The sequence below is a fragment of the Citrus sinensis genome, chromosome 9 (assembly GCF_022201045.2).
Source record: "Citrus sinensis cultivar Valencia sweet orange chromosome 9, DVS_A1.0, whole genome shotgun sequence".
NCBI classification, from domain to species: domain Eukaryota; kingdom Viridiplantae; phylum Streptophyta; class Magnoliopsida; order Sapindales; family Rutaceae; genus Citrus; species Citrus sinensis.
In genome coordinates, this window is record NC_068564.1 from 18,300,840 (window position 1) to 18,316,150 (window position 15,311).

At 36.4% G+C, this 15,311-nt stretch overlaps 1 non-coding gene across 1 annotated transcript; it reads left to right on the plus strand.

The window, feature by feature from the left end:
* Positions 1–14,973: 14,973 nt before the first annotated feature.
* Positions 14,974–15,077, plus strand: LOC127900173 (small nucleolar RNA R71). The gene has a single exon (XR_008052189.1). It is a non-coding gene; the product is annotated as a small nucleolar RNA R71 (small nucleolar RNA).
* The last annotated feature ends 234 nt before the right edge of the window (positions 15,078–15,311 follow it).

Below are 15,311 nucleotides of genomic sequence, written 5' to 3' on the forward strand. Positions count from 1 at the left end.
CATGAGGCTAACAATTCTTAGGATGACTTTTGATGCTAATGAAATATGATTTTAACAAAGTTGAAACTCTTTTAACATGACTACTTAGTTTAGTCTACACGTCAAATAAGTTCAAAATTAATTCAACCATTTAATATTTTTTAACCTTCAAATTACATGCACCATTTTCATTAATGGTCGGTTCCTTTCTCACGGATGTTCGAAGTTCTCCATAATTATTTATAACAACGTTGTCATATCACATCTTCATAACAATGGAATAGTTGATCGAAGCATAACAAAAACACCTTATTTAATGAAAGTCGAATAAATTGAAAGCACATTTGTCAGACGAGGTTGTAATAAATATTTTTAGTGAAAATAGAAAAAAAGATTTTAAAGAGGCATTCATTTAAAGATTCACAAAATTAAAAAGTAAAATTACAAATCTATTTAGTTTTTAAACTAATTTCAAGCTCCTCAAATAACACAATTTTATTATAACTAGGATAACAAGTACAACTCAGAAACTTGTCTCACAGATCATTACCACTCCTTTAGTTAAACTTTTTCAATAGAGTGAAAAAGCTTATTTTTTTTAAAGTCTTTTTCTTGTTAACTCATGCAATTCAGAACCCGAGTCTCCTTACCACTGGACCTGGACAGGGCCTCTGGAATAGCTTAATTACTAAAGCAAGTAACGATCTTGACTCAGCGCCCCCGCGGAGGGGGAGGATTCCCTTGCAGTACTGGATTTGATCCAGGCTTACTTGGATTTGGCCCATTAGGGGTAGCAGGAGCCGTTTGAATTTGCTGAATTTGTTGAGATTGAGAGGAGGACTCTGGGTAGGGTTTATGCATTTTTTCCGTCTCCTCCGACTTTTGTTCAAAGGACCTACTTGTGCGGCGATCAAGAGTTTTACCCGAATCGCTGTGATTGGCTGTGATTTCTTTCTTCGCAACAGAAGTTGTTATCTTGGGCTCGTCACTGGTCTGGCTAGTGTGGCTCCCTTTGTGCGCGTGCTTTGATTTTGATTGTTGTGGCTGGCGTATGATTTGATCAGGCTTCTGTTTAGTAGAATGGCCTTTCTGATGGCTTGTACTCATGATTTCTTCTCAGCAAAATATTTGCTCAATGTAAATGACTAGATAGCTAATTGATGTTTGCTTTATATGCTACAGAAACTCTCAAAGACTAAATGGAGAAGAAAACATATTTACGATGAAACCTCGCAGTAATCACAATGAAGGTGGTGGTGCAACTTTCTTTTTCTATTTGAGACTTTATTTTTAATATTCTTTTTGCAGAAGAGGACCGGAATTATTGATTACTACTTTGTTTGACAAAAAAATTAACAAAAGAAATTTTGCTACTTAATTTTGTAAAATTCCAATTCCGCCGGACAATTATTAAAGAGAAATCGAATGAAAAGTCAGTTTATGCAGATTGATCCTACCTCCTCTTTCTTTTCGATGAAATTCAATGTTGACTAATGATACGAGAGGAGCTCATAGTAAAATGTTTGAATGCTATCGCTCTCCAGTTGCTTTCATTCCCTCCTCTTTCTTTTTTGATGAAAGTAACATGTTAAGCAATGGTACAAGAAAACCTGCCTCATCATATTCAAAACTTTCTGAGTTGATGATATTCTGTACATGGCTGAAATAAAAAAAAGATAATAAAAAGAAAACGTAGAATGACCAATAGATTTCACGGTACGTATGGGTTGATCAGACTTGATCATTTTACTTTTCTGTTTTATTTTTTTAATTCATAATTTGCACGTTAAGCTGTTAATCCATTCTTGCTTTCATGCAATTACATGCATATTAATTGCTTGAGGTAGATTGAAGTTTTCAAACTTTGAATTGTTCTATGCTAACTTATTCTTCCATCGACATCAGGATGTAATTAATTAATAAACTATCAATCTCTATTTCCATCCTCCTTCATTTGTCAGTTTTACTTTTCTTTTTGCATTTTTATTTTTTTCCTTTTTGCTTTTCTATTTTTTTAATTTATAATTTGTACTCTGAGCAATTTAATCCACTGCTGCTTTCATGCAATTACAAGCATATTAATTGCTTCAGGTAGATTGAAGTTCTCTAACTTTGAACTTTTCTATGCTAACTTATTCTTCCATCGACATAAGAATGTAATTAATTAATAAACTATCAATCTCTATCCTCCTTCATTTGTCAGTTTTACTTTTCTTTTACTTTTTCTTAATTTTTTAAATTCATAATTTGTACGTTAAGCAGTTTAATTCACTGCTGCTTTCATGCAATTACATGCACATTAATTGCTTTAGGTAGATTGAAGTTCTCTAACTTTGAACCGTTCTGTGCTAACTTATTCTTCCATCGACATAAGAATGTAATTAATTAATAAACTATCAATTAAAAAAAAATTGCATTGAACGTGGAATTTTCGCCAACTCGTTTTTATTGTTGAACCAACGAACTTTAACTAAAAAGAAAATGTGGAAACGGCTTGGTTTGCAGCTGCACGGGGACTGCCATGATGGAGAAATCAAGTGATTATTTCCTTCCTGGAAATTTCTTCGAAATGCTTCTCGTGACTTGGCGGCAAGAAGTATAATTGGATCCAACTCCTGGACTTATCTAATGGTCTAAGTAATAACAACCTCGACTGATCCAATGAGCGGCCATGGGGCTTGGAGTATTCATGGACTAAAATTTCTTCCTAAATTCAATTACTTATTTAGCATATGTAATTAATTTTAATATTAATTGTATTCATTAAAGCCTCTCGTAATTTATTTCATAAAGGCTCAAATTAAACTCTACCCTATTAAAAGTAAAAAAAAAAAGAAAAAATAATTTTTTAATAATTAAAAGTATTCGCGGTTAATCAAGTTAATACTAAGTTAACAAATATTTGGGTTTTATGGAGTTTTAATGAAATAATGTTAAATAGAGATTTTATAGGAACAAATAGGATAAAAATTGTTAATTCTAACGTTAAAAAGAGATTTTGTAGGGATTTGATGGTTTATTTATAGAAAATATTATTATAAAATAATAATAAATTATATAAACTTGTTACAGATGTTAGGTGTATTTTAAGCCGTGTACTGACTATTGTTGTAGATGTTAGTTGTATTTTACAACTATGTGTTGACTTAAATACTAGATTTTAGGAGATTCAGTCCCTAATTTTCAAGGATGCTGATTAGCAATATCTTAAGTATTTGTACCATTTTTTCCTAGGGTCTAATGTATATAAATACGTATTCTTCTTTATTGTATAGTATGAAAAATTGAGATTAAAAACAAAAGAAATATGATTTTATGGTATCAGAGAAGCTCTTTTGATCTGAGCCTCTGATTTTTTTTCTCTTCATCTTCCATTCTAAAGTTTCAAGCCTTCCAATGGAGAAGAAAACAAGCCCTGTACAAGAATCTGAGATTTTTTCTAGTTTTGTAACAAGGCAGGACATCTCTTTGGTCCCCTTAGGAACCGAATACCCCTCTTTGCAAATAACTATGTACGCGTTAAATGGCCGAAATATTTTGTAATGGTTTCAATCCATCACCCTATTTCTTCGTGGCAAAGGCCGATTAGGGTATATTACAAGGGAAACCAGAGCCCTTGATGTCTTGGATTCTGGTTATTCGTAGTGGGATACTGAAAATTCAATAATGCAAGTGTGGTTGATCAACTCGATGGACGTGGATATTAGTAGGACTTATCTCTTCCTACCATCTGCAAAGGAGCTTTGGGAAGCCATGACTGAAACCTACTCTTACCATGGGAATGCGGCTCGTTTTGAAATCAAGTCACAATTACGTGACCAGAAGCAAAGGAGTTTTTCGGTGACTTAATTTTTCAATTCTCTGAACAATATATGGCAAGAACTCGACCTCCACTATGAATTCCAGTGGCATTGGTGCGAGGATGCCATCAAATATAAGAGGATCTTGGATAAAGAACGCCTCTTTGATTTCCCTTATGAACTCAATAAAGAACTTGACGAAGTTCGTGGCAGAATACAGGGAAAGAATCCTCTACCCTCCATCTGAAAAGCTTTTGTTGAGGTAAGATGTGAAGAAAGTTGAAAGAAAGTCCTGATGGGACTGATGAACGAACCAAGACAAACAGATCAATCATCTAATCAGAAGGGACAAAAACATGAAGAACGTCCCTACTATGACTATTGCCACAAGAAAGGACATGCCCAAGACTCATGTTGAAAGCTTCATGGAAGGCCAACAAATTGGCAACCAAAACGCCAGCAGGAAGCAAAAGGAATAGTGACAAAGAAAGCTAATTAGTTTTCCCTTACAAAAGATCAATTTAAGATGCTACACTAGCTCCTCATACAAAATCAGCAAGCAGAAGGAAATGACATGACCTCATTTACTTGTAATATAGCCCATACAGGTAACCTACTAGCCTTTAGCATCCAATCCCTCGAAAAGAGTCTTTAGATTGTTGATTCAAGGGCCTCAGATCATATGACAGGGTCTTCTCAATTTTTCTCTACTTACACTCTATGTCCAGGTAATTATAAAGTGAGGATTGTTGATGGATCATTATCCATTGTTGCTAGAAAAAGGAACAGTAAAACTATCAGATTGTCTGACTCTTTTTTTAGTTTCGCATGCCCTAAAACTTAAATGTAATCTTCTTTCAGTTAGAAAACTTACCAAGGAAACAAATTGTGTAGCTAAATTATGTGGCTCTAAATGTTTATTTCATTATCCAATCTTGGGGAAGATGATTGCGAATGTGAAGGAATATGGGGGCTATATCATCTCGAGAGTAAAGGGCTCGTGAGAGGACACACTCAATTCTCTCAATGCGAGGTTGTTTCCTCTAAAATAGCGTGCAGTGTTGTGCAAATTTTAATGTACTCGCAAGCGCACGAATCTGTTGTAGTATAGACTAATGGTGATGAGTGTCGATCCCACGAGAAGGTGGATTTTAATTATATATAGAATTAATTTTGTAAATGGGTAGTTGGATTTATGGTGGAAATGATTTGGAATATGCTAATAATTAAATTAAAATGGCGAGAATAAATTCTAAAATTGGAATTGAAATGGCGAGAATAAATTGAAGAGAATTCTATTAAAATGACGTACTTGGGTATCTGGATCCGTATCAACATGCATCATGGGCTAAATAATCCGTATTAATGCCAATTAAATCATGAGGGGGGAATCCACACCTCATGAACCACGCTCTAATCAATATGGTGCTAAGGGCTTATCGTGCCAAATAATAATAACCTTATACTAGAAAGCCGGTGTAACCAAGGCGGTATCTAGACAAGATTAGTATTATTTGTCGACGAGAAGTCAAAACATCCACAAAAACTAGAGGGGAAGAGAAAATAAATTTACCAAATTAAGCCCATGACACATGTTGAGACTTCACCTTCAACCCAAGCTTGAAAGAAAATTAGCCACTCATAATTGAACTAGGGGCAAAATGGGAATTTATTAAAATACGAAGAAAATACAAGATGGAGAAGGAATTACAGAAAATGGATCCCAAAAATGGATTCAGAGATATCAAATTAGGGGGGGAGGCCCCCTTTTTATAGATACATGGAGTAAATCATGGCCATCGGATTAAAAACAGTTTGAACGCTCAGGATTGCGCCACGTCATCAGTCAACAGTCCACGGTTTGACCACGCGGATGAACAGTAACACGATTTGACTCGGATAAACAGTAACGCGGTTTGACTTGGATGAACAGTAACGCGGTTTGATTGAAAATAATCCTGTGTGATGCATGTACCGTACGCGAGATTTTTCATCCACTGATATGCTGCCACGTCACCATCAACAATACATAAGAATTTTAGCCCAACAGGATCGTGACACCTCATCAGTCAATGCCACATCATCGGTCAATGCCACGTCATCGATCCGTCTATGTGAACAGTGTTGTGAACAGTAACATAGTTAGTACCGTACACGTGAATAGTACCGTACATATGAATAGTGTCATTTTTCCTTTTATGCTCCTCCTAAGGTTTTCGACTGTCCTGAGTTCAAAAGTGATGTCCATTTTGCCGTCTGATCTCTCCTTTATTGTGAAATGACTATAATGCCCCTAAAATACATAAAATACTTAATTAAAATAAAACACATGTAATTAAATCACAAGAAGGTTAAATACATAAAAGTAAGGGTTGTTAGTAAGACTTGAAATGTAAAATGACGGTTTTCTCCTTTATAAATATGTATTTTTTAACACTCAACACACCCCCCAACCAGCTTATTGCTAGTCCCTAGCAAATAAAGCGAAAACAAAATTCAAATTCAAAATATTGTTTTTTTTTTAATAGAAACATTCGTATTTATTCCGTCAGATTAATGATAGCAATCAAATAAAAGTATAAGCATTATCTCCAGTCTAAAGCAACATCACACCCACATCAACCATCCACATGAATCAGCCCAGCAGACTTTGTCATAGCTACTTTCAAGAATGACATGTCAAACCCCAAAATCTCACTGGAAGTAGTGACACTCTCACAAAGAAATTAAAACCAATAAAAATAGTCACTCTAATGAATGGTAATTGAGAGAGAAAATAATAAAGAAGTGATATCACATGCTCTCACCAAGATGAAATAAATATGCCCTCAGCTTAGAAATAATACGATCTCAAGTCAAACAAAAATGCTAGTCAACCTAATTTATTTATCTTTTTTTTTTATTATGCATCACGACATCTTTTTAGCCCATATAACTAGCTTCTACTTTAAACTATAGTTCCCTAAAATCAAGAAGGACTTTTATTAGGACGTAACGTAGGCTAGGAACATGGCTAACAAAGAAGGAAAATAAGGAAAACAAAGTGTATGTTTGAGAAAAATGCAGAGAAATTTTTTTTTTTTTTGGAAGTTGCAAGGTGGATTTCACCTATTATTTTTATTTTTTTTTCTTTTAAAACAACAACTTTTGTTTTGTTTTGTTTTTTTTTTTTTGCATAACTTTACTGAACAACATAATTATTTACATTTTCTCAAACATATATAGGTGATGGAACTTATAAGACATTGGGTAATACTCCAAATCGGAGTGGGTCAAGATGATAAGTTGACAAAGAAAAAGGTTTTTTTTTTTTTTTAAAGGCTCAAAAGGGTTAACTATGGATATTTGATAAAAGAGATGGCTAGAAAGGCTCAAACGGATCAAAGATGGCCTTTCCATCGTCTTTTAGGGCTCTAAATAATCTTCCATATCTACTAGTTAGATGGGCCTCCAAATGTAGCAACACACTCTTTTTTCTTTTTTTTTCTTTTTTTTTATTTTACAATTTTTTTTTAAGGGTTAACTCAAAAGTAATTTAGAGATCGTGTGTAAAATAATAAACTGCTAAGCTGTATAAAGAGTGGGCAAAAGGGTTATTCTCCAAGAAAAATAATAGGCTCAAAAACTCACTTGGTACTTATTATGACATGTTCATTCCTTCAAGCAACTCACATTTGTCTCCGACATCAACATGTAAAGTAGCAAACATAGCGTAACATCACTTAAGACCAAAGATAATACAAATACTAAAATTTGAAATTAATCATGTCATCCAATGTTAAAACAAATCACACATTTTTTTTTTTAAACATCATTCTACCCCCCAACCTATTCTAAACATGAAAGGAAAATATGCATGCAGAAATGTGAAAATGATGCATAAAAACTAATTAGAAAAGTTACACGTAAAATGATAGAAAACGAAAATGATTTTTTTTTTTAAAGAAGATGCGTTTCTAGAGGAACTACACTCCATATTCAGCCATCTTCGACTCAAAAGTTGGAAAATGTATATTTATAGAGGAGAAATTAAAAAGAAGAAAAATAAACATAAACACATAATAAAGAAAAAGAAAATGTCTGAATTTTTTTTTTTATAAACGATGAAGATGCGTTTCTAGAGTCACTACACTCCATATTCAGCCATCTTCAACACAAAAAGTTAGCAACAGTTAGTTTCTACAACAAAAAATTAGTAAAAACTTAACCAAAATTCCACAATTGTCGACTATTCCCTCCCCTAAACCAGAACGAAACATTGTCCTCAATGTTTGAAAGGAAATAAGTAGAGTTTAGAAGACATCACCTGGGTGGTGCAACACAGAAGAAAATATTTACAGGCGGAGAGTTAAATCTAATTTGTACTTCTTACTGCTGCTACTGTTACCATCATTATTTGGATGCTCCAACACAAAGGTCCAGGGGTCTGGCTCCGGTCTATAAGCTTGTAACAGATCAAGTAGCTCATTAGCAGTGTGAGCACAAATAAAGAGTTTTTTCACATTAGCGGGAATGAAATAGTTTTTTATTGCATGGTTAAGAAATGCGATAAAGCCATCATAAAAGTTATTGACATTTAACAAACCGATGGGTTTCTGGTGGATGTGCAGATGGGCCCAAGATGCTAGTGTGATAAGTGCCTCTAGTGTTGCAAGATCTCCTGGAAGGAAAATAAAAGCATCAGCATGATTAAGCATTTCAGTGATTCTTTCTTGCATACCTGAGACGACTAAGTCTTCTCCAGTTGATGAGTCAGACGAACTGCCCAATGGTTTTAGGACTCTTGGGATGATGCCTAACACTTGACTTCCTCTGATAAAAGCTGCTTCTGAGACCATTTTTGATAACCCTCGGTTACCTCCTCCATACACCAAGTGTAATTTTCTCACTGCTATGCTTCGACCAAGATCTATGGCTGCCTCAACGAACTCTTTATGTTTGCCATAGGTAAATCCGGAAAGCACACAAATGTTCTTGAATTGTCTATTGGGAGTAGCTGCCATTGCGATACTTCTCGAAAAACAATTTGTGAGTGCTTGACAAAAAAAAAATCACATTTAAGAGTCTTGGTGACAGTGGGTCACAGTTGTGTATGAGGTGACATGTCAGTGTCAAATAACGCGTAAAGCACGTGGCTCGCGAGTCAAAAAAGAAACAGTAAAAAGGAAAAAGCAAACAGTAATAAAATGATTAAAGACAATAATGCAAACAATAAGACAATAGTGAAATAAAATAACAATAAAGTAAAAGGATATTTACAGGTAGTTGCGACTGTGGCTCACATCTTCCTCTGGTCTTACGTCCAGAAACGGCTTGAACGCCCTCTATGGGTCGAGGATAGGCTTCCTATCCAGTTTTCTTATAAACTGGCAAACAGAGTCGTTTATAGTCAGATTCCCGAGACTATATCGTGCATGCTCTTTCTGGAATAATGGCCATAACTGGAGAATCGCTCCTTGCACATATCCACTGGGATGCGTTTCAAGAGACAAAAGGATATCATCCAATGACTCCTTATTCAAGCCATCCCTAATGAATTGAATCTTATCTTCCCTGTTATCAGACACCATTCCTAAAGAACATGGGTTTTTATTGCAACTCATTCTGGCACACTTATGACAAGCAACAGAAATTCTTCGAGCTCGTCGTTTTCTTGCATAATTTCCTTTACCACAACCAGGCATGTATGCAATAAATTTTGGAGGTAACTCACCTGCCGATCGTACTTTAGCCTCGATTAACCAACGGATGTCAGCAGGTATGTTATTCCTCATGAGTAATCGCATGCGTTCGGACCGAGCTTTATAGATAGTAAGGAGGGCATTCTGAGGAAGTGAAGGGAATCGCTTGTGAAGCTTCGCTAGAATCTCGTTTCTGTCCATACCTTCGCCTCAGAATATCAGTTATTATGGGAAACTGAAGTAACCGACTTAATTGTCACGGAGTACCGTTATCCGCCACTTCACCAGGGTAACAAACTAAAGCACACAAATAGAAAAACAAATGAAAACACACAAAGAAAATTAAAATCGTCCTCTTATTGAATTTACCTCAAGCTCCAACTGGATGTCGTAAACACTTCTCTCAATGTCTCTGAGTTGGCGTTCTAAACCCTCAACATAGGCTACTAACTCTGGTGGTTGTAGAGCCCAAATGCGTTGTGTTTTACAAAATTGAATCTGCCTTTTGAGATGAGTTTTAACACGTTGAAGTGGTTTAAGAATGTTCAGGAGGAACGGTCTAAGTATGAGACTCATGATTAAAAATGATAAGAGAAAACTTAATGGTAAAATAAACACACTTATGCAAAAACAATTTCAATTAGCAAAAGAATAATAATAAAAAGAAAGAAAGAAAAATCAAATCAACGAAAAGAAAAAAAAATCAATTCAAATTTGGTGGGTCACTCAAATTTATCTCGATGTCTTCTCCATGTGGTTGGTATTCTAGATATGGCTTTAATCTTTGACCATTAACTTTAAACGTGACACCGTTCTTTGGGTCCTTAATTTCAATTGCCCCATGTGGAAAAACAGTATGAACAATAAATGGGCCAGACCAACGAGAGCGTAACTTACCTGGGAATAGGTGCAAGCGAGAATTGAATAAAAGCACTTTCTGACCTGGAGTGAACGATTTTCTCATAATTTGCTTATCATGGAAGACTTTTATTCGTTGCTTGTAAATCTTGGCATTTTCGTACGCGTCATTGCGAATTTCTTCAAGTTCTGCCAGCTGTAATCTTCTTTCTGAGCTGGCTTGCTGCATGTCAAAATTGAATTTCTTGATGGCCCAATACGCACGATGCTCGAGTTCCACAGGTAGGTGACAAGCTTTTCCATACACTAGCCTGTAGGGTGACATCCCAATCGGGGTCTTGAAAGCCGTTCTATATGCCCATAAGGCATCATCAAGTCTTAATGACCAATCTTTTCTGTCTGCCCTCACCGTTTTTTCTAATATGTGCTTTATTTCTCGATTGGATATCTCAACTTGGCCACTGGTTTGCGGATGATACGGGGTCGCCACTTTGTGTGTGATTGAATACTTTGTCAAAAGTGCTTTGAATGTTTTGTTACAAAAGTGGGCACCACCATCACTGATTATTGCTCGAGGGAATCCAAAGCGTGAAACAATGTTGCTTTTCAAAAATGCTATCACCACCTTGTGATCATTGGTCCTACATGGAATTGCTTCTACCCATTTCGATACATAGTCAACAGCAACCAATATGTATTGATGGCCAAAAGACGGGGGAAAGGGTCCCATGAAGTCGATACCCCATACGTAAAAAATCTCAACCACTAAAATTGGATTTAGTGGCATCATGTTCCTTTGTGTAATGCTCCCCATTCGTTGACACCTATCACATGAAGAACAGAAAGTGTAAGCGTCTCGAAATATAGATGGCCAATAGAAACCACATTGTAAAACTTTAGTCGCTGTTTTCTTAGCGCTGAAATGGCCTCCACAAGCTTGTTCATGGCAGAATGAAAGGATATTCTGAATTTCACTTTCTGGGACACATCGTCTAACAATTTGATCCGCACAATACTTGAACAAATACGGGTCATCCCAAAAGAAATTTTTTATTTCTGCAAAGAATTTAGCCTTGTCTTGCTTGGTCCAATGCTCTGGAAGTTTACCTGTAACAAGATAATTAACTATATCAGCATACCATGGTAATACTTCCACATTCATTAATTGTTCATCTGGAAATGACTCATTCAATAGTAATGATTCTGTAATTGTGTCAAAATGGAGACGAGAGAGGTGGTCCGCCACAACATTTTCTGTCCCTTTCTTATCTTTGAATTCCAAGTCAAATTCCTGCAAAAGTAACACCCAACGAATTAGTCTAGCTTTTGCATCTTTCTTTGTGAGAAGATATTTAAGAGCAGCATGATCTGTGAATATAATTATTTTACAACCAATGAGATAAGATCGAAATTTTTCCAATGCAAACACTACTGCTAGCATTTCTTTTTCAGTAGTTGAATAGTTCAACTGTGCATCATTCAATGTCATACTAGCATAGTAAATAACATGAGGAATTCGATCAACCCTTTGTCCTAATACTGTTCCTACTGCATAATCAGATGCATCACACATAAGCTCAAATGGTAAGCTCCAGTTCGGGGGCTAAATGATGGGTGATGATGTCAACAAATGCTTTAATTTTTCAAATGCCACAAGACATGAATCATTAAAGACAAAAGGTGCATCCTTAGCAAGTAAATTGCATAAGGGTCTAGAAACTTTGCTAAAATCTTGAATGAAACGTCTATAGAAACCAGCATGCCCAAGGAAAGATCTTACTTCTCTGACTGTTTTAGGTGGAGGAAGATTAGAAATGAGATCCACCTTGGCTTTGTCAACCTCAATACCTTTGCTCGAAATGATGTGACCGAGAACAATACCTTGTTTTACCATAAAATGGCATTTCTCCCAATTTAAGATCAAGTTCTTCTCGATACATCTCTGCAGAACTAGTGTTAGATGATGTAAACATTGATCAAACGAGTCACCAAAGACAGAAAAGTCATCCATAAAGACTTCAAGGAATCGTTCAACCATATCAGAAAAAATGCTCAACATGCATCGTTGAAATGTAGCAGGTGCATTACATAATCCAAATAGCATTCTCCTATATGCAAATGTGCCAAAAGGGCAAGTGAAAGTAGTTTTCTCTTGATCTTTTGGTGCTATGGGAATCTGATTATATCCTGAGTAGCCATCTAGAAAGCAATAAAATTCATGGCCTGCTAATCTATCAAGCATTTGATCAATAAATGGTAAAGGAAAATGGTCTTTACGTGTGACAGAATTCAATTTTCTATAATCAATGCATACACGCCATCCTGTAGTTACTCTAGTGGGTATCAATTCATTATCAGCATTCGTAACTACTGTGACTCCTGACGTTTTGGGGACAACTTGTACAGGACTGACCCATGAACTATCAGAAATTGGGTAAATGATACCTGCGTCTAATAGTTTAAGGACTTCTGTTCTAACAACTTCTTTCATGTTAGGATTTAACCGACATTGCATCTCTCTAGTAGTTTTAGCATTTTCATTAAGGTGAATGTAATGCATGCAATCTACTGGGTTTATACCTTTTATGTCTGCTATGGTCCATCCTAATGCCCCTTTGTGCTCTTTCAAAACATCCAACAACTTACCCTTTTGTTCGTCATTGAGGGATGATGAGATGATTACCGGCAGAGTGCTTTCTTCTCCCAAAAACGCATATTCCAAAGTGTTGGGCAATGGTTTGAGCTCGAGTTTCGGTGGTGATTCTGATGATGGAATGAGTTGCTTCTCTGATGGTGCTAGTTGCTCAACTCTTGACTTCCATTTATTAGTGTCCATAGATGGTGCTGAGTCAAGCAGGACATTGACCTCATCGACTGATCTGTCAATATCAAAATCCAAACCAAAGTGAGTTAAACATGTTTGTAAAGGATCATCACTAAGGTTTGAAAGAAAAGTATCATCAACTAATGCTTCAATTAAATCCACATCAACAATTCCATCATCTGCACTGTGAGGTTGTTTGGCAATGTTGAAAATGTTTAGCTCCATAGTCATGTTGCCGAAGGACAACTGCATATTTCCAGTCCTGCATTGAATGTGAGCATCCGCAGTTGCCAAGAAAGGTCGACCTAGAATAATGGGGATGTGCTTCCTCGAGTCCTGTATTGGTTGAGTGTCAATTACAATGAAATCAACAGGAAAATAAAATTTGTCTACCTGGATAAGCACGTCCTTCACAATACCACGAGGTATTTTCGTGGACCGATCTGCAAGCTGTAACACCACTGGAGTTGGGTGTAATTCTCCAAGTCCAAGTTTCACAAATACAGAATAAGGCAACAAATTTACACTAGCTCCTAAATCCAACAAAGCATTCTCAATTGTGTGGTTCCCTATGCTACATGAGATAGTGGGGGAGCCTGGGTCTTTGCATTTTAAAGGAATTTTATGTTGGAGTATAGAACTAACGTTTTCTGTTAAAAATGCCTTCTTTTGAACATGCATATTTCTTTTTTTAGTACAAAGGTCTTTAAGAAACTTGGCATAAGATGGAACTTGTTTAATAGCATCAAGTAAATGGATGTTAACACTTACCTGTTTGAAGATTTCAAGAATCTCACATGTGGATTTTCCCTTTTTTCCTTTAGCTAACCTCTGAGGAAATGGAGCTTTCGGAACATATTCTCGTGGGTTGGTTTCTTCGTTCTCCTCCGGTGATGAGTCCTCAACACTCACAGGTACAATTTGATTTTCTTTTGTCACCGGCATCTCCACTTTGTTGTTGACTTCCTTTCCTTTTCGCAAGATCATTACTGCTTTGACCTCTCCATGCTGTTGTGGTGAACTGGCACTTGCTTCATGTACTCCTTTAGGATTAGGCACTGGTTGACTTGGAAACTTACCTTTCTCAACAGTTATTGCCAAGGTCTGAACTGAAGAAGCAAGCTGTCCCACCATCTTCTCAAGGCTTGAAACTGATTGAGCTTGTGAATTGAAGCCTGTTCTCAACTCATTTCGTAGTCCATCAATAGTGCGGTTTTGTTGCTCAATCGTGGAGTAAGTAACATTCTTGAAATTTTGGAATGCATCCTCCCATGGTATGGGTTGAGAGTAGTTCTGGTTCTGATTGTATGGTCTAAATGGGGGCTGACAGGCTTGAGGAACTTGAGGAATTTGTTGCATTGGTGGAGCTGGAGCTGCTGGTCCATTCTGTTGGAATCCTTGAGACCATGAAAAATTGGGGTGGTCTCTCCATCCAGGATTATATGTGTTGGAGTATGGGTTGTAATTTGATGGCTTTCTCATTACACCTATGGCATTGGCTTGATCTGAGTATGAGTCATGATCATATGGTTCTGTTGATTTAGCAGTCGATAACGATGCTATTTGTCGAGCAAGACCTTCAACCATCTCCTTGACTTCTTTGATTCCCGAAGTTGATTCGCCAATTTGAACCTCATTTACTCCTTTAATTCTTCTAGTATTCCTGAGTGATCGACTCCGTTGTTGGGAATTATCCGCTTGTCGCTGGAAGAATTCCCAAATTTCTGATGCACTTTTTGACATTAGCTCTCCTCCACTTGTTGCCATTAGCCATTCTTGCACATTTGGTAGTAATCCCTCCAAAAAGTATTGGCATTGGTGCCATTTCTCGTACCCATGATGTGGACACTTCAAGAGTAGCCCATTGAATCGCTCCCATGTTTCGAAAAATTGCTCGTCCTCTCTCTGGGTAAACTCCGAGATTTCCCTGCGAATAGCATTGGTTTTATGCACTGGGAAATATTTATTCAAAAATTTAGTTACCATTTGTTCCCATGATGCAATGCTATTAGCAGGCAATGTATTAAGCCATGAACGAGCCCTATCCTTTAAAGAAAATGGGAATAGTCTAAGTTTAACATCATCGTCTGAAAAATTTTCATATTTAAAAGTTTGACAAATGGCATGAAAATCATTCAGATGATTATATGGATCCTCATTTTCTAGGCC